This window comes from Dermacentor andersoni, chromosome 8 (assembly GCF_023375885.2).
Source record: "Dermacentor andersoni chromosome 8, qqDerAnde1_hic_scaffold, whole genome shotgun sequence".
NCBI lineage: Eukaryota > Metazoa > Arthropoda > Arachnida > Ixodida > Ixodidae > Dermacentor > Dermacentor andersoni.
In genome coordinates this window covers 57,454,498-57,475,210 of record NC_092821.1, presented here as the reverse complement: position 1 = coordinate 57,475,210, position 20,713 = coordinate 57,454,498, and the positions used below count along the sequence as shown (strand labels likewise).

Genomic DNA, 20,713 nt, shown 5'->3' with positions numbered 1-20,713 from the left:
TGATGCAAAATGAGACCACAGTGTGAACACAGGTGCTAGGGTTCTCCTTCGAACCAGGGAACTCCAGAAGCTCTGGATCGGCTGTAGTTGAAATTGCGGCGCAACCGATCTCTGAAGCGAGGCAACTTGTCACATATTGCAGTTGTGACAGAGCTCAAAAGGCCTGAGTCATATCTCTGGCATTGCCTCGACTAGTAGCCGCTGTGGAGACACGGACTACATCCCCGGATGGTGCGTCAAGTACTTGCGGTAGTGTCTGAGAGTCAGAAACGAGATGACCACTTCGGAAGATCCTGGTAGTGATGAACAGGTCCTTTGAAGTCCCGCTTTTGTCAGACTGTGCCAGCGTAAGGGAGAGACAAGACCTGATAATCCTCGCAGAAATGCACAATTTATTTTTTACGTAATAATTTTTGATATGACCAGATCTCTCGCGGGCAGAGACACAATCTGGTGACTCAGACTTAAAGCATTGCGCTGACTTAGTAAATGAGAGTCTACGCAACTTTTGAAATGAAGCACGATAGCGGGGCTCATTCACAAATTTTCGGTTTGTTTCAGCGGCTTTGTAGTTGACTGAGAATTTCACAGCCCGCTCATAATGCCTCTCGCCTCGTGTTGCATGTATAAGTTTTTTTTTTCTGAATCGAGGCGTCTCGTTATTTTACTGAAAAGTGATTTATCTTGAACATTAGGGGTGCACCACGCCCTATTATTCCCAATCGTCAAGCAGGTTTTGCACTATCCTCTGCAAATAAAGCTCATTACCACTTTCTAACGCAGAAAAAAATTGTGTTGTTAGGTTAGCATAATACTATTTATGTTCAACGGACTTTCCGACTAGCGGCTGCCACTCGGCAGATTGCTTTAACAGCGTAATAATAAAAATATGATGTGAAAAGAAACTCAGAATAGCCTGTGAACATTTTGCTTTTGTACGTCTGCCTAACCCCCCCCCCCTTTTTTTGCGTGTGGACTTACTGCTCCATCCACTTATTCGGTCAAGTACAAGCAAAACTAAAATTATCAATTTTGTTGTTTTAGTTTTAAGTTACTATTACCCGCTTACAGAACAAACTGTATTGGAAACGGTGATGTAAGAAGCGGTCGCCTGTTTTTATTACGCGACAGCACGAAATCTCATCGCTGGACGAATCTAGTCTAAGGAATGGGCACGCTACCCACGGTAGGAGCAAAGAAAGAAAGTGTGATCCTGAGCCGACTAACATGCAGGGGCAAGCTGTGTCACGGTGGAAGTAATCCATTTTAATTAAAACTTATGCGAAGGTCAGTGCTGCAGCAATTGCTACGTAATTTATTTTTGCACAATAATTTTGTCCGCCCTTCTATTAGGCGTTACCGACCACATTTTGATGTAACGCCGCTAAAGCAGTGCATGCATCAACGCAGCCCAGTAACTACCTAGCTTCCTGAGAATGGCGTCAAACTTTATTCGTGATATTGATCAAAAGTGAAAAATGGGCGAGTTTTGTCCTTTTTAGCCGTGCTTCCATGATATGCTTAACGCGCTGTGCGGCAACGAAATCGTAATGTCTGTGGCAAACGCAGAGGGCGGCCGAACACGCCGCACGCGCTGAACTAACGCAATATTGCAGCGCACACACTGTAGCTCAAGGCCAAATGTCCCAGTTCATTGACATAAGAGAGCCGCAAATATTTAGCAGTGTTGCCGTGGAAACGGAACGGCAATGTCGAGAAGCCAATGCCGTACGCGCACATATAGACACTGATGGCTGGCAGACGACGCCAAGATCAATCCAGACTCAGCGTGCTGACGACGGCGACTCCGCTCGGTTTCGCAGGAGTTAGTGTCCTGGAACATTGCCTACGTACTGGCCGAAAAACCTGCAGACTCGCATTTCAAAAACTCGAGCAGGACCGGCTCGGCCGACAGCTTCAAGTTGCATTCACGTAGAGAGCACGCGCTCGGCTCGGCTGCGCATTCCCCCCACTGACGTTACACGTGAGAGGGCGCCACTCGGGGGCTTCTGGGCTAACCCTATAGGCATTTTCTATAGACACCTATTCTAGGTTGTTTGCTGTTCAGGTGGAGTTTAAGACAAATGACAATGATGTTACAATCACTGGAGATATCGCGTTACGGGTTGGGAATTTAGGGTTATCGACGTTCGATTCGCGAGATACTGCAGGTATACATCAGGGCGCACACAAATGTACATACATACGTGAACATACATACTCAGGTACACAAAAACGCAAGCCTAGTCAAGTGATGTAACTGCAGCGAAGCTGTGTTCTCCCTGTGAATGAGCGCCGTTGCATATACGTGTACACAGACAAAACACATGTATTTGAAAATGATCACCATTTATTGTTAGTTCATGGCACGATAGAACGTTGAGCTCAAATCGATGCTTCAGGACTGTTCACGGCAGGTGTCAAAAAGTCCTCGGATGATTGCCTTGTCCTCGTTCTAAAGAAATAGAAATTAAACAAGGCTAATCAACTACGTCTTTATTGGGAGGCAACTGCAAACAGACATAACTACTGAATCACTCGGGAATGTTAGGTTGCTCTCCGAAAACACCTTCATAGCGTTTCCTCAACTGAAGAGTTTGATAGCTGCAGGAAAAAAAAAGAAAACTGAAACCACAATCCAATTTCGCGTCCAAATAATGGCGACTGTTCTTTTTTGTGGCAGATGTGACAGACAAGAGACCTGGGCAGCTTTCAACATTTAGACATTCCTTGAAAGTAGCGTGTAACGTTTTCAACCTGCTTGCTCGTGTGCAAGTGCGTGACGCACAGCGCCGTGGTGAGGGCGCCAACTCTTTACTACTGTCTGTCACCTTCAGTAAATAAAGCTGAGGGGTCGCAGAACAAGGCACAACTGTGGTTTTACTGCTTCCGCGAATGTAGATTATGCATGGATCACTCAGTTGCATATTTCCTTGCTTGCAGTCAATAAGAAAAGAATAATTTTTAGAAGTATATCAGTAACAGTGAAAGGCAATAGTAAATGACTGAGTAAATTATTCCTAAGTTTCCAAAATTTTATGCGGAATTAACTGCACTTTTCTCAGCTGCAGGTACACATCTCAAAAGCCAGAGAGAGAGATAAGAATACAGGAAGGCAGGGATGTTAACCAGTCAATAGTCTGGTTGGCTACCCTACACTGGGGGAAGGGAGAAGGGGAAGAGAAAGAAGGGAGAGAGAAGGTGTAGGTACGTGTACGGATAGCACTTCAGTTAAAGTCGCTCGAGCAAACCAGAAGTTCTGAGAAAACACAAAAGTGCCTTCACTGCCTTCTGAGCCGATGATCGGTCGGGACGGTGCTCTAATATTGTCTGTTCACTCAGAGGACGATCGTCTAGTTTCCTCAATGTGTCGGACAAATACTGTCTTTGTGCTTGAAATTGAGGACAATGGCACAATATGTGGTCAATGTTCTCCTCGCATGCGCAAACATCACATGCAGGACTATCAGCCATTCCAATTAGTGCTGAGTAGGCATTTGTGAAGGCCACTCCAAGCCATAACCGACACAGAAGAGACGCTTCACGCCGGTGCACACCGGCAGGAGGTCTGAGTTGAAGTGACGGGTTTAGTCGGTGCAGTCTTGTGCGCCTTGTATGTACGGTATTCCACTCTGCTAAGGAGATAGTGCTTGCCAGAATGCCAAGTTGTCTCGCGGCGTCGGTCCTTGAGAGCGGAATGGGGACGCAGCGGTCTTCTTGGTTTGACGTCCGAGCTGCCTTATCGGCGTCATCATTACCAATGATACCGCAATGACCTGGTATCCACTGAAAAGAGATATCATGGCCTTTTTCTCTTAAGTGATGGACAAGTTCCGCAATTTCGCACGTGAGCTGATCGTGAGTTCCATGTCGGAGAAATGAATGCACACATTGCAAGGCCGGCCTTGAATCGCAGAAGACTGCCCATTTTCTAGGACTTTCAGTATTTATCACTTGAAGCGCGTCGCGGAGAGCCGCGAGCTCTGCAGCTGTAGACGTAGTGACATGGGAAGTCCTGAACCGCTTGGTTATTCCCATTGCTGGTATAACTACAGCGCTGCCGGAACTGGTTGATGTAGTTGATCCATCAGTGTAGACGTGTGTGCAGTCGCTGTATTTCTCGTACAAGAGAAGTAAAGTTAGTTGCTTGAGCGCTGATGATGGCAAGTCCGACTTTTTCTGAAGTCCTGGGACTGTAAGGTTCACTTGAGTACGGCGCATGCACCATGGAGGAATAGAAGGCCTTGCCGCACGTGTGTAACCTGACCTGAAAGAGGCACGGTGCGCGAAGACAGTCGCACTGAATGTCGTGTGGGGCCTATCTACTGGGAGACTTGCTAGGTGGTGGGTAGGGGTCCGGGCGAAGTGTCTTATGTGCACACGAATTGTTTCAATGCTAATGTGCGTTCTAATAGTGAAATCTTGAGCGACTGCAATAACTTCAGTCGTTGACGCACTCCGCGGTAGACCGAGACATATCTTGAGTGCTTGGGCTTGGATGCTTTGGATTGTGTTCAGGTTAGTTCTGCAGGTGTATGACATGACCGGTAGGCTGTACCGCAGGAATCCAATAAAGAGGACCCTGTACAGTTGCAGCATAGAGTGTATTGGCACTCCCCAGGTCTTTCCTGCAAGGAACTTAAACATATGGCAAATTCCTGTCAGGCGTTTTTTCACATAATTCACATGAGGGGTCCAGGAGAGATTTTTGTCAAGGACCACCCCCAAAAATCTGTGACTCGTGCTGTACGAGATCATGTGTCTGTCGACGGATATCACGTATGGTGACATTGATTTCCTGGTAAATGCCACCGCTGCGCACTTCTCGTATGATATACGAAGTCCTTGTTCTCTAAGGTCGGATGATGTTAAAGTAGCTGACTTTTGAAGCCGCGCGCGAAGCTGCAGTCGCGTCACAGCCGACGTCCAAATGCAAATGTCGTCGGCATAGATGGAGAGCCTAACGGTGCCTGGCAGGATGTCGGTGAGTCCAATGAGTGTTAGACTGAAGAGCGTTGGGCTGAGTACTCCGCCCTGAGGCACCCCACGGTTACTGTAATGCTGGGAGGTCGGGCCATCCTCGGTAAGTACGAAAAAGGATCTCTTAAGTAGATAGCTACTTATCCAAAAAGTATACTTTGCCGCCAAGTCCTACTGCCTCTAACGCGTTGAAAATCGCTTCGTGCGTTACGTTATCGTACGCTCCTTTAACATCCAGAAACAGAGCAGCAGATAATCTTTTGCAGGACTTCTGGTGCTCGACGTACGTCACCAAGTCGATAACGTTGTCTATGGAAGAACGGCCACGCCTGAAACCGGCCACTGCATCTGGATATACCTGGTAATGTTCGAGGTACCATTCTAGCCGTGCTAGAACCATCCTCTCCATTAGTTTTCCGATGTAACTGGCAAGCGCAATTGGTCGGTATGATGCAATGTCTACAGGCGACTTGCCAGGCTTGAGCAGTGGAATTAGGCGACTGGTCTTCCATTCTTGGGGAACCGTACCTGTCTGCCAGGAGCTGTTGAACAGGAGCAGGAGCACTTTTCGAGCCTCATCGCCAAGATTACACAGGGCACGGTAGGTTATACCGTCGGGTCCTGGTGAAGATGAACGCTTGCACAAGGCCAGTGCAGCTTCGAGCTCGTCCATGGAGAAAGGACTATCCATGCGGGAGTCGCGTGAAATTGGTGAGTGGCGGAGCGTCGATGTTCCCGCGCAACTACTTTCGCCAGCAATGCTCCTGCAGAAAGCTTCCGCTACGTCAATCTCACTGCATTGTTGGTGAAGGGCCAAAGACTTAAAAGGGTGGCGCTGCTGAGGGGTTCCACGGAGACCACGAACAGTTCTCCATATGTGAGACAATGGTTTTCGTGGATCCAAAGATTCGCAGAATGATTTCCATCTTTGTGATGCAAGTTTGTCCATGCGACGCTGAATTTTCTTTTGAGTTCTTCTGGCCAACCTCAAGTCATGTACAGACTTCGTGCGCCTGTATCTTCGCTCTGCCCGACGACGAATTGCACGAAGCTTCTCTAGCTCAATGTCGTATTCGGTGCGTGTAGACGTTCTCAGAAGCGAATGTTTCGCAGCCTCTAGGGCACCTTTTATGATGTCCTCTAGGCTAGTGGACAAGTCATCACGACAGCCGTCTTCGACAATTGACTTGAACATTGGCCAGTCGATACATTGTGTGACGGCGGCTAACCTGGAGTCCGTCAACCCTTCAACCCTAAGATAAGTGGGTAGGTGGTCACTTCCCCGCGTTTCAATATCCGGAAACCACCTGACCTTTCTAGTGAAGGAGCGTGAAACAAAGGTCAGGTCCAGGCAGCTACAGTAGGCAGTTCCACGTAGAAAGGTGGGGCTTCCATCATTTAACAAGCACAGTTCTTGTTTGGAGGCAAATGACACTAATCTTCTGCCTCTCGAGTTTATCTTAGAACTTCCCCAGAGATGGTGGTGGGCATTAAAATCTCCAGTAATCACCAAAGGCTGCGGAGTCGCTGTGGTGATTTGCCGTAATCTCTCGCAGTCCAACCGACTTGAGGGCGATATGTAGGCTCCAATTAATGTGAAAGTGAGCTTGCCTTTCTTCACTGTCAGACAGACGTATTGGTTTTCTTGGTCTGGCGACACTGGGTGATGGACATACGTAAGATCACGTCGCATGAATACGATGATCTTGCTGCATTCTCCGTGGGTGGCGGACATGAAACACTCATACCCGGACAGTCTGATGTTATCTGATAGGGGCTCGCAGATGACGATGACCGGGAACTTATTTGTGAACACAAACTGTCGAAAGTCAGACATGCCTGACTTCAGTCCTCTGGCGTTCCACTGAAATATCGACGCGTTTCGGACTTCGTCACGAAACGACGGCTTCTGGAGAACCATGATTTTAACCAAGAGCTGCAAGTACTGGACTCAAAGTGTCCAACACCTGTAGTGCGCTTTGCGCAGACGAAGACTTCATGTTGGTAAGTATAACGCGAATGGCACTCATGAGCGACCGCAGAATGTTGATGACCTGGAGATCATCAGCCAGCGTCGCTTCAACAGTCGCAGAAGGCGTTGCAGTCGGTGCGTTTTGAGGTAACTTAGCAGGGAGTCGTGCCCTCGGTAGCTCAGGTCATTCTTCAGGGCGGGCGAGCCTCTCCTCTTTGTTCGCTTTCCTTGTATCTGTCTTGGTGGCGCAGTGTGCAGATGCGGCAGCCCTTCTGACTGTAGCTGGCGTGTACCTATCTGCAGTTGCGGAATTTCTTGAACGTTTTCGGTGTCGATGCCGACGTCGCCGAACAGCGGTAGCAGCCTCTCGATGCGTTGAATTGTCCCGCACCATGCGTTTTAGAATCGTGAATTCCTTCCGCATCCGCGGGCAATCCTTTGATGAGGCCTTGTGAGGACCACTGCAGTTAGGGCACTTTAGAACATGTGCGCTGCAGGCGTCTTCTGAATGGGACTCGGAGCACCGCGGGCACACTACGCTGTTCACGCAGACACCCTTCACGTGGCCAATCTTGCAACACTTGAAACACTGGAGGGGCTTCGGTACGAATGGTCGTACTGGATGGCGGACATGTCCTACTTTGACGTGGGAAGGAAGGCTGTCTCCTTCAAACAAAATCTTCACACAGCGTGTGTTTCCCAATCTGGAAATCCTTGTAATGAAATTGCCTTCTGTCGTTGGCTTTATCAGCGTTGGCAAGTCGTCATTAGGAATGGCAACGTCGACGTCATAAATGACGCCCGCAGTACCATCGCCGCCTGTAGGGATCATTGATCGCACCTTTACCTTGTCGATATCAGTTATATTGCGTAGGTGTTGTAGGGCACTGCGATGTAGCACATCAACTGCCAGGACATTTTTCCGCGAGTTTATTCGCACGTCTTTAATCTCATTTGGTGCGATTCTCTCGAGTAAGGAAGAGAGGACCTGCCTGTTGAGGAGCCGCAAATTGGTCGTTGGGTCCACGGGCATAAAGAGCACAGTGTGCGGCCAGCGCAGCGGTGCACTGTTCACGGTAGAAGCACTTGGCGACGAAGATGCCTGCAGTAGTCTTCTTTTCGCTGATCTACTCATCACGACCTGGAAGTCATCGTCCGATGAGTCGTAGCTGTCCGAGCATATCTCAGTGGCCTCGCTGTCTGTATCGCTCGACGCACTTCCACGTTTCCTGGACGCTAGCCGACCTGACGGCTGCACATCAGGAAAGTCCTCGGAGATTTCTTCATCCATTGCCGCAAGGAGGGAGCGGCAGCTCCCAGAAATGCAGGGAAACAAAGCGAAAAAGCGGAGACAAAAGCACAAGCGTTCTATCAAAGAATCACTTCGTCTTCCTTCCTCAAAAGCCAGGAACGTCCCCCGAAGAGGGAGCTGCATCAAAGTGCACAGATAGACCCGTTGTTTAGAGGACAAGACAATACATTTTGTGAAAGGCAGTCATGGTTAAGAAACGTCTGTTGCTGGCTGTACGCGGGTATAGATATAGCATAATTGCATGTTTGCTGCATATTCTGAAATGTATGCAGAATGTTCAAAGCGAGGGAAAAGAAATCAAGTCAGGATGTTTACCCAGAAAAAAGTAAGGGTTGCAACCCTGCACGGACGAAAAAAAATTTACTTATTTAAGGCAACACCTTCAAGGTCCATTGGGCATACCAGAAGGAAGTGGAGAGAACATTCGCAAAACATAACAATAATCATGCAACGCATACCCCTTGCAAGAATTAAAGAAAAAACACACACAGTACAAGACATATTCATGTAAAGTTCTCTATATATAAAGCAAGATCTAAACACATATTAGAGCATATATTCTTGAAATGCAAGCTTAACTACACCAATTCGGTTTACTTAGGCTTGAGAGAGCGGCCAAAATGAGCCAGACAACTTCTCCAGCTGACAAATGATAAAAATACTCATTTAAGGAGGCGATCTTCTGCGTAAGCAAGACGTTGTCGCTGCTCTTCTTCCCTCGATATAAAAAAGCCTGAAGCATTGTCAAACTTATTTCATTGTGGAAGCACTCGTACGTCATTTGAGAGAAAACTGTGAGTTCTATTAATATTTTTGCACTTCTAATAATTTAAGAAAGAGCTTGAAATTATTTAAAATGGCAAATAAGACGTAAAATTAGCATAAACCGGTGCTTGTTAGAGTTAATTGTTCATGCCGAGAGTTGATATAGAGAAAGTGGAGCTTACCGAATAAAAAGCTTTGGTGGAGTGGGCCGGCTGCGAGGAAGAACAAAAGCTGTATTACGCAATGTGCTGTGGGGTACGTATAACAGCTGCGCATATAATGTGTTTCAGGACAAGGACAATGAAGATGATGAGAACAAAATAATGCAGATAGAGGTAGATAAAAAGATCCGTGATGAAATAAGGACGGAGAGTTCTTTCCGGCGAGCTTCAGCTAGCCGCTTGTCGTATAAGCAGGAAAACAGATGAGCCAATAGCGTGAAATCGGGAGTGGCAGAAATAACGACAACCACAGAGGCTGAGTACACCGTGGCTCATGTCAGGCACCGTCAACAGGAGCCTAGTAACCACTATTGTAGCCTGCAACAGAGGTTGTCCTCCAGCAAGAACGTATCATAGGGAATGTCAATTCCTCATTTCCTCTCCAGCGCTCACCACCAAAACTAGGCAGCAACGCTCTGGTCCAACGCCGCCTACTGACACCTTTTATCGTCCTGGTTCTGGAATGTTCTGCTCTGTAAGCAAGTGGTCGTCTACGCGTGCAAATTCTTTGTCAGGCATCCGGCGATTTCAATTAGTTCAGCATAGTCCCAGCGAACATGCTAAAATTTTACGGATTGTTGCATGCACCAGGAGCATGTCGTTTGCTGTAGCATCCGGATGCATGCTGTAGACCCTTTTCGTGACAATGTCGTGGGTGCGGCCGTGTTTGATCACCTAGTGAGGCGTCCATTGCTTGCCTCAGCTGCCTCCGCCACCTCCGTGTTTGCAATGGACGTCCATGGCGCCCGGTGCGGCTAAGCGAACCTCTATTTCGGCGCATATTGTGGACGGTGGTCGAGTGAAGGGGACGCAGCTTTGACCCTGGCTTCAGAGGACATGTAAGAGCTTTCTGAGCTCATTATATTTCGTCTAAACGGCGCGAGAAACGTCTACGGTGCTCGTACTGAAAGTAGCGCTAAAAATATATGCCACCATGCCAAAACATTCCGCTTATGAAATAAATCAAGATTAGGGTGCTTGCTTTTCCTTGTTCATTTGGCAATCACTTTGAAGCAGTGCCTCATGTTTCTAACTCCATAAAATTCATCGGTGCGGTCACTATCTGATTGTTTATTTTCTGCCTAATCGCTTGTGGGTGTGCTCAGTTGCGGCAGATTTGCTCTTGCAGCGCACGTGACTTGCAACGTAGATGATGTGTACTTCCTGACAGCTTGTAGCAAATACGTATTATCGTTAGTCGCTCGCCTTCACTGTAAACTGTCATGGAAAGTTCAGCTTCGAACATTGGTGTGGCATCGGCATAGTCGCCGTCAGTCATGCTTTAGCGCATTGGTGCGCCCATTCACTTATTTAGGATATGTCGGGGACAGAGTTGCCGTAAATTTGCGCGTGAGTGGAGATGTATGTGTGTAGATAACGTGCGGGAAACCTACTATGCCAGGAAGCGGTGCTACTCCTTTTGCCGCTGTGTAATAAGCGGAACTCACCCTGCCGACGTTCCGGGGTTGAAGTCATTTCTTTGAATGTTAGCGATACGCCGCCGTTCATCGCGAAGGGCCGCCAACACAGGCAGCCTTTTTGCAGCAGTGGTCGGTGAACTTGGTGACACAGTTTGTTTCTATTTCTTTATGTAACAGTTACTATTTTGGCAGCTAACTACAGCCCACGTCTTTCCTCTACTGATCCACATTTTGTAGCATGAATGGAGCGCAGCGCGTTAGGGAACATCCAGTTGCATTTCCGACAGCTCATCGCACAGATGCAGGGCAGAAGTTGTAGTTTCCTCCGGAGGAAACTGCTCCGCGAAAAGGGTCCACAGAAGTTTGAATGCATAACGTAATATAAGCGCTTAAATTTTAAGGCAGGTACACGTGACTTTAATATAGGCGCTTTCATCATCATCATCATCAGCAGCAGCCTGGTTACACCCATTGCAGGGCAAAGGCCTCTCCCATACTTCTCCAACTACCCCGGTCATGTACTAATTGTGGTCATGTTCTCCCTGCAAACTTCTTTATCTCATCCGCCCACCTAACTTTCTTCCGCCCCCTGCTGCGCTTCCTTCCCTTGGAATCCAGTCCGTAAACCTTAATGACCATCGGTTATCTTTCCTCCTCATTACATGTTCTGCCCATGCCCATTTCTTTTTTTTTCATTTCAACTAAGATGTCATTAACTCGCGTTTGTTCCCTCACCCAATCTGCTCTTTTCTTATCCCTTAACGTTACACCCATCGTTCTTCTTTCCATAGCTCGTTGTGTCGTCCTCAATTTAAGTAGAACCCTTTTCGTAAGTCTCCAGGTTTCTGCCCCGTACGTGAGTACTGGTAAAACATAGCTGTTATACACTTTTCTCTTGAGGGTTAATGGCAACCTGATGTTCATGATCTGAGAATGCCTGCAAAACGCACCCCATCCCATTCTTATTCTTCTGATTATTTCAGTCTCATGATCCGGATCCGCGGTCACTACCTGTCCTAAGTAGATGTATTCCCTTACCACTTCCACTGCGTCGCTACCTATCGTAAACTGCTGTTTTTTCCGAGACTGCTAAACATTACTTTAGTTTTCTGCAGAATAAGACCAGTGAGCATACAAATTGCAGTTGGTCCCCTGAGTTACTAAGGAAGGCAATATCATCAGAGAATCGCAAGTTACTAAGGTATTCTCCATTAACTTTTATCCCTAATTCTTCCCAATCCAGGTCTCTGAATACCTCCTGTAAACAAGCTGTGAATAGCATTGGAGAGATCGTATCTCCCTGCCTGAGGCCTTTCCTTATTGGGATTTTGTTGCTTTCTTTATGGAGGACTACGGTGGCTGTGGAGCTTCACAAAGTTTGTTCTAAATGGTTTGAATATATCGAAAATGCAATAAGCAGGTCATTTTTTTGGAATTGTATTTCTTACAGAGCGACATACACTCTGACGTATTTCGAGGTGGTATTTAAACAAGTATTTATGTATACTAGATTACTAACATTCATAATCGAGAGTAATCGCGGCTCGATAAAGAGACTCGATTCAAGCTCGCTCCACAGCGAGGAGACTGATTCTTTGTCGAGTTGGTGATTCATGCTGTGTTGGGGTGCGCGCGGGAGGCAAGGATAGACTGCGGCGGACGTAGACACATCCAGGATGACTTTGTGTTTGTATGCCTCACTCTGACCTTGAAAAGTGTAGTACGGTAGCTATCTGGTCGAGTCGGTACGTCGGCATTGTTATTACTTACAGCGCTCACTCAAAACACGGACAAAGAAGCGCTCGTATTTAATCTCTCTTCTGTGTCCTCGAAAAGTCTCTTTGAAAAAGACAACCCAACTTGCCGAAACGCTGGATCCGGCTTTCACTCGTTTGTTCTCGTTTTTCTCACCACTCTGTCCTGGTCTCCCAACTGCAGCGCGGCGCTGCCGGGGAGGCCTAGTGACGTCACCCACGGCTGTCTACTGAAGCCATTGTGCCGTTTTGAAGTTGAGTTTCGATTTTCTTGACAATGCGGGGCGAAATTTATTATTTCCAGCAATTGAAGGCGTCAACTTTTGCATTTCCAAAAGTGTTTACGAGCTCCTCGGATGACGGGCTTCAACTCTTGCATTGAGATCAATCGCCTGGCCCTTTCAGTTATAAAGCAAATTTGTCTGATTCGCCTAATTACTTTTACAATTACTTGCTCAAGTCGTTTAAGAATGTACGTCCCTGTGATAAAAACGATGCCGAAAAACTCACCTACTTATGACATCTTCTATATCTATCAGGAATTTTGAGCGTATTTACTATGTCAGTCTGTACGTAACAATTTTTGCTGTTAATCAAGCCAAATTTTTGTGTTGTGCAACCGTATCTGTCCACTCTTAATTCGGACACACTCAATCCAGATCTGGTTTTTTCAGCACGACGTGCGCCTAACCGGTTTTTATTGCCGGATATAAAATTGTGTAATGAAATCCAACATACAACACTTTGCGATCTTGGGTGTAAAGTTTACATTTTTTCCCCTCCCTTCTAGCAAAAATCACCTTTTAACACTTTCTGTACAAAGCGTTTGTGTCTGTCTATATGATGATGGCTGTTTGTCACATTTTAAAAATCAGGCACTGTTATAATGACGCGTAAACAAAGGGTAAATACTTTATTGTCCATGTTCCGCGTATAGACAGTGCTATTGCATAATATTAAAGCACACATGATGTTTCGGCAGCTGGTATGCATCGTTGACATTTCTATGAAGTTGTTTTTTTGGCTTTCTTATCTGACCATATTTTGCAAGTAAGGTCGAGGATACGATACATTTGAGTTTTATTTAGGAGCTAACTACAAAATTCAATGTAACAAAGCAGTGCCTAATTTGCTATTTAATAAAAGGACATGTATACCCACTGAAACGATGCAATTCTGATTGCGCTGAAAAGTACTATATTTTTGGCAGAATTCTTCCCACCAGGTATGGTGGCGTTCGATGAAATTGAAATGATTGTAAAATGAAAATATCTTTTCATTAGAACAACTTGTGGAAAGGCTTTTCCTGTCATATTAATTGTCTTATATATTTTAATATAAAATCCTAGGTAATCCAGGGAAGACGACGAAGTGTCTTTTGATACAGCGCTGTTCTTTCTAGCTCCGCCTTATTTCTGTGAAAACCTAAGTTCATCCGCTGGTCTTCGCTCCCTGCTCGGTCGTAATGGAAGTGGACGACCCCGCACGTCTGCCGGCGATGGCGGCGTCAGCGGCGGCCGCCTCCAGGAAGCGGATCGGTCAGCAGAGCGACACCGACAGCGAGGACACCCATGTCTACTCTCTCAGCAGTGAGGACACTTCCGATGACGACTTCCAGCTTGTGCAGAGCCGCCGAGCGAAGAGAAGGAACACCAGGACGTCCTCATCGTCAAGCACGCAAACAGTGAGACAGCCGCAGAGGCCGGACGCCAATACCATCATATTTGTGCCCCTGCTTCCCAACGTCAACATGAGGCTACTTAACAGGCAATCTGTGTCGATGTCACTGGAAGCACTGGTGCCAAACGAAATATCGGACATTCGAATGAACACCCGAAAAAATCTTCTGGCGGTTGATGTCCAGCATGCGGCTGCTTTGACCACTCTACGCAGCGTAACGGACCTCGATGGCATTCAGGTGCGCTCTTACATCCCTCTGGGATCTGACGTAGTCACCGGTGTTATCTACGACGTAGACGTTGCTATCCTTAATAACGACTTGCCGATTCTTATCAAGCCAGCCAATGATGAGGTCATCGTTGATGTTAAGCGGCTAGGCAGTTCACGCTGCGTGAAAATAGCATTCAAGGGTAAATATATACCCTCGCATGTTAAGGTGGGACACTTCAGACATGCAGTGCGGCCTTTCATTGCGAAACCTCTTCAGTGCCGCAAATGCATGAAACTGGGACACGTGAGCAGCGTCTGCGAAAATCAGGCAGCATGCCCCCGCTGCGGAGAGCCCCACGCTGCAGATAAATGTGGCGCGACTGTAGTGAAGTGTTCCAACTGCGGAGGATCACATGAAGCTTCATCGAAGAAATGCCCACATATTAAGAAGGAAATGGCCATCTTGAAAGAGATGGCGAGAGATCATTCATCTCATCGCGAAGCCGCCGAAAAAATCAGGAAGCGACGTTCACGTCGCCGGCGCTCCTCAAGGAAGGCTCCTCAAGGAAGGCGCATGCCACTTCCTACAACACCACCTCCTCCTCCACCGCCCAGGCCAGACAATGTGGACAGGACCGCGAAGAGCAAGTCCACTGAGAAGACCACGTCTGCCGAATCTTGGCCGGCTCTACCGAAACGACAACATTCACCAACAGACACACAGCAAGCTTTCGCTGGACAACCCCCGACGTCTACTGTCGGCGATTTGTGCGACCACGACAGGCAGGTGGCTGATATGCTGCAATCGCTAATTAATACAATGCGCATTATACTGAACAAGCTGCAAACACCAGCAGCTCGAAGCGCTCTGCAAATACTGGATGCACTAAATCCAGTGCTTGCTAGCATCGTTTAAGCATCATGGCTCGATCAATAGTCCCCTTCCGCACTGAACTTAAAAGTGCGTCGATCTTTCAATGGAATGCCAGGGGTCTAAGGACCCGTATATCAGACTTTCGCCAATTCATTTTCACACATCGCTTCCCCATACTGGTCATTTGCGAACCAAATACATCAACTCCACTCAGACTGTCCGGTTATGAATCTTTCGTCTCGTCCACATGCGGTGCGAGCACGAAAGTGATAATCTACATCCGCACGGACTTAACATATGTCGCTAATGCGATAGAGCCTCATGACGACAACCAATATGTCTGCGTAAATGTCCAAAAGAAGAATGTGTCATTTACACTAATTGGAGCCTACATATCCCCAGCGGGTCACTTTGACGGTGAACGACTAAAGAAAATATTACAAATGAACAGTGGCCCCTGGGTTATCACAGGTGATTTCAACGCGCATCACCAGCTATGGGGAAGCACTAAAATTGACTCCAAAGGCAGGAGTCTTGCCTCCTTTGCTGCCGACCATGATTTGTGCTGCGTGAATGACGGCAGCCCTACATTTCTGCGAGGCACGACCTACAGTAGCTGCTTGGATTTAACTTTGGTGTCAAGGCGCTTTGCCTCGAGCGTCCAATGGTTTACAGACATAGAAACACATGGAAGCGACCATATTCCAACATACATAAAGATTAGAGGAGTTGAGCAACGCTCCTCTACTGCCTTGCGTACAGTTGATTGGTCAAAATTTCAGAAGGATATGGATGACACATGTCAGGAAGGCCTCTCACACACTATCGAAGAAGCAATCGCAGAAGCATTGAAAACATCCATCTGCTCGCTTCCAAGGTCAACAAGGCGAACAGACTTGGACATGGAACTGGAGAGGCTGCGTGCAGCACGCCGACAAGCGGAGAGGAGGTATCGGCGCACGAAGTCCGTCTTGGATCTGAGGGCTTCACGACGCATACAAAAGAAAGTCCAGCGTCGCATGGATAAATTGGAAGATAAGAGATGGAAAGCATTCTGTCAGTCGCTTGATCCCCGCAAGTCGCTCTCGCACATATGGAGAACGGTTAGGGGTCTTCGCTCATCTCCGCATCAAAGGAAGCCCTTCGCTGCTCTGGCCCTCTACCAACTCCGCTCGGAACTTCAAGTGGCTGAAGAGTTCTGTGCACGGGTTGCTGGGTCCGTGGCCATCATTACTGACGTAGCATTGAATGACATCCCTGAGGCACGTGTACCAGAAATGAACGTGCTATTTTCACTCGAAGAACTCGATGCTGCGTTGGCGACCTGCCGGCGTTCTTCGTCACCAGGACCTGATGGCATCACGTATGCTGCCCTATGCCACCTTGGACATGACGCACGTGATGAGCTGCTCAACTACTACAATGAATCTTGGCAGAACGGCGCCGTTCCTAAACAATGGAAATTGAGCCGCTTGATCCCCATTCTGAAACCTGGAAAGTCTCCGCTTGAGATCTCATCATATCGTCCGATTGCGCTTTCGAGCTGCGTCGGCAAAGTGATGGAAAGAATGATTCTTGCTCGATTGGAATGGTACCTAGAACGATTCAACATCTATCCGGACGCCATGACAGGTTTTCGTCGAGGTCGCACGTCCATCGACAACGTCATTGACATCGTAACATGGGTCCAAAATCAAAAAAGCCTCAAGCGCCTATCTGCGGCACTTTTTCTGGATATAAAAGGAGCATACGACAACGTCGCCCACGAGGCCATACTAAACTCACTTGAGGCTGTTGGAGTTGGTGGCCGGATGTATCAATGGATTCGGGACTATTTGACTGAGAGGCGTTTTTTCTTACAGACTGAAGACGGCCCAACTTCAGACCATTCCATCTGCCGTGGTGTGCCGCAGGGTGGAGTGTTGAGCCCTATTTTGTTCAACCTCGTCCTGGTAGGACTAGCGGATTACCTACCGCAGACAGTACATGTCTCAATATACGCCGACGACATTTGCATCTGGGCCTCTGCGGTGACTCGCCCTCAGCTAAGAGCCAGGCTTCAGCGGGCGGCAACCATGACGGCTTCTTATCTCCGAGAGCAAGGCCTCAGTGTGTCTACTGAAAAGTGCGCATTACTTGGTTTTACGCGGAAACAAATGTCATCGTATCCTGTTACGATCAATGGTCAAGCTGTACTCTATGTTAAGACGCATCGCTTTCTGGGCGTCATCATTGACCGCAACCTCTCATGGAGCCCTCACTGCGTCTATCTGAAGAAGAAGCTAGTCGCCATTGCTCAGGTCTTCCGATTTCTATGCGGGAAAAACTGGGGTACACCAGTCCATTCTATGTTGCAGCTGTACAGGGTTTTGTTTCTCGGACTCCTTCGTTACAGCCTACCAGTATTGTCAAATGCATGCAAGACGAACTTTCGCGCCTTGGAGAGCATACAAGGTCAAGCCCTACGCACGTGTTTAGGGCTGCCTAGGTGCACCTCAACAGCAGCGACAATCGCCATCGCAGGAGACCATACAATCCAGACACATGTAGCTGTCGACTCTCTCAGAGCGCACATTCGCCATCTGTCAAGGATCCCCGACCATCATTTGGCCTCCCTACCAGCCGAGAGACCTCAAGCGACCTTTTCACGAGTTATTAGCGCTCATCATGAGTACATACCGGCATCATTTACACCGGCGGCGAAGCCTTCCTCTCCCCTGTGGTGCCTGCGACAGCCTCAAGTGAATTTTGCTATTCCTGGAATTACAAAAAAGTCCAATCATCCATCGCCGGCTCTGAAGCAACTTACACTCATATTACTGCACCAGACGTATCATGACCGCATACATATATATACCGATGGTTCCACCTCACCTACCAGCTCAACTGCCGCATTCGTCGTTCCAGCCAAGAACGTTACAGTTAAATTCAAATTGTCGCACACGACTACATCTACATCGGCAGAACTTGCAGCTCTCCATGCCGCTATGATGTACATCACCGAAGAGCCTACAGAGAAATGGGTCGTATTTTGTGACTCAAAGGCAGCCCTTCACAGCATCAAGTCCGCATTACGTCCCAGAACTTACGAGCAAATGACATCTGAAATCAGGGAACTGCACCACCATGCTCTGGAAAGTGGACACCACATTATATTTCAGTGGATTCCTGCTCACTGTGGCATCGTCGGCAACAACCTAGCTGACAAGGCTGCCCGGTGTGCCCACGAAGATACCAAGACGCGTCCAACACCTTTGGCGAGGTCGGACGCTGCCAGAGAACTTCGCCAACTTGCGCGTAAGAAGTCCCAAGATCTCTGGATTTCAAGTGGCCTAAATTGCAGATTACGTAAACTGGACCCCACGCTACGGCTACAACTGCCATCTAGCCTTCCCCGCGGCGAAGCAACCTTGTTGTGTCGCTTGTGGCTGGGAGTGGCGTTCACGAACGCATACTCCTACCGTATGGGAATGGCCGAGAGCCCGATGTGCGACTCCTGTGGGTGCGAGGAGACCATCGAGCACCTATTGTGTACCTGCCCTCGCTACGATGTCCAACGCCTCTCTGCGGACAACTTTACGCAGACTGGACTCGAGATGTTTCACCGAGTCAAAGATACTCGGACCGTGGCCACACCCGTCACTAGCTCGAAAAGCGATTCGTGCACTAGTGCGGTACTTGAAGTGCACGGGCTTAACAGACCGTTTATAGTGTCCTTGTGTATGGTGTCGCTCCCACACGTACTCAGTGCTTCCTCTCTCCCTTTCTTCCTCTTTCTATTCCCCTTTCCCCCACCCCCAGTGTAGGGTAGCAAACCGGATGCTGTTCTGGTTGACCTCCCTGCCTTTCCTACCCTTGTTTTCTCTCTCTCTCTCTAGGTAATCCAGCATTGGAACATTTAGAACAAATGGAACGGTTGTAATGAGCCGGAAGCTATGCTTTATTTATGGCAAGTATTGAAAAACTGTAAAAGTGGGTATGCTTAGTAGAGTATTCCCCTTTCGACCAATTCTGGCAAGATACTGTATTTGCGGTGTCAGCAGCTACATATTAAAGCAAAATATTTGAGTAAAAAGTTTTGTGTTAGCATTCCACTAAACTTCACGCTCCTTGTCCACATTGTGCTATGTAAAATGAAGTAATATGTACACCCGCGAGGAAAAGTATGCCGACCACAAGGTCGCGGGAAAACAGAATTTCTTCGTAATTGACATGCAAAAATGGAAACTGATTAGTGCACGAGAGAATTCGTAATGCCGAGTTTTGTGTGCAGGCTTTAATATTAAGTTCCATTAACTTAAAGAGCAGAAAATGAGTTTTATCGCGCAATCCCTGGTCCATATACTTTTGCTTACGGGTGTACCTTATCTAACGCTTACCTGTGTATTCATGACATGTTCATTTATGTAAAATTGAATGAAAACGTCTGGTTCCATTAGAACACGCTATAGCTCTAGCGAAATGGAGCTGTCGAAGCCCACACAAATTTACAAGTACTTCCTGCATCACTTTTGTGAATCCATTGCTTCATATTTGAAATATTAGGAGAACCTAGTGAAAGCACTCAACAAATATAGCATTTTAAGTGCGCATAATTCCGCCGATATTGTTTGACATTTTTAGAGGGATGGGCGAAAATTTCGGTTGAATGCAAATTCTTTCTGGCATCTCGTAAAGATACATGTTTATTCCTTGCCTTCCCCAATGTTCCCGCGCAAAATGCGTCACAATAAAAAAGTAATGCCGTCTAAACGCTATCGAGAGAGCTTATATTTACACAAGTTCACGATGCTGCTTCTTATTAGCCAATCATCGCGAAACAAAGCCAACTGTCCTTCTCACTTTATTGCGTTGTGGCCATCAGCGCTTTGGCTCGCAAATTTCCCTGAAAGCAATCGTGCTGCAGAATCAGAAGTCGTCATTGAAGGTACAGTATACACTGCAGCACTTTTAGCGGACAGTGCAGACGGCGCGCTGCTGTTCCTCAATATTGCCGATGCCCTGAGCACAAACAGCAGCGTCTACGACGACGCGGCACCGGCGATGTTCTGTCTACAACACCACGCACCGACTCCGCACACATTTTGCAGTTGACCCACCCGTGCATAAAGCTAGATGAGCTGAGAGATGGGCTGCACCTTTCGTTAAACCGGCTAGGAACGGTCTGGCGAAAAGTTTTTGGTTCGGGTTCGGTTCCTAGATTGTGGAAAAATATATTTGTTTGGATAATACCAAGGGGAAAGTAAACAAGTCGCCACCACGATTCGTAAAAAGCGGTTCGAGGTTTGGTGGCGGAAAAGTAGGGAGGCCATAAACAACGGAGGCATACGAAAACAAATTTTCCGATAATGGCTCAGCAAGTTTGGTACTGGCAAGTGTTTTTCTGTAAAAAGGAGTAGAGGAGGTAACAATGTCGGCAAAGATGAAAAACGGATTTGTAGCACAACCCACCAGGTGTGATTCCAATTGGACACTCACAAGAACCATCCATCAATCCATGGTTCAGTTATGGTTCAGCTGAAAA

General features: G+C 47.5%; 1 long non-coding RNA gene across 1 annotated transcript in view; it reads right to left on the bottom strand.

Moving 5' to 3' along the window:
• Positions 1 to 2,332: 2,332 nt before the first annotated feature.
• LOC129383484 (uncharacterized) overlaps positions 2,333 to 20,713 on the bottom strand; it is a 40,999-nt gene continuing 22,618 nt past the window's right edge. Inside the window, exons 4-5 of the long non-coding RNA XR_011895994.1 lie at positions 9,212 to 9,241; positions 2,333 to 2,455 (exon numbers count right to left, since the gene is read on the bottom strand). This is a non-coding gene — a long non-coding RNA (uncharacterized lncRNA). The remainder of the gene's footprint in view (positions 2,456 to 9,211; positions 9,242 to 20,713) is intronic.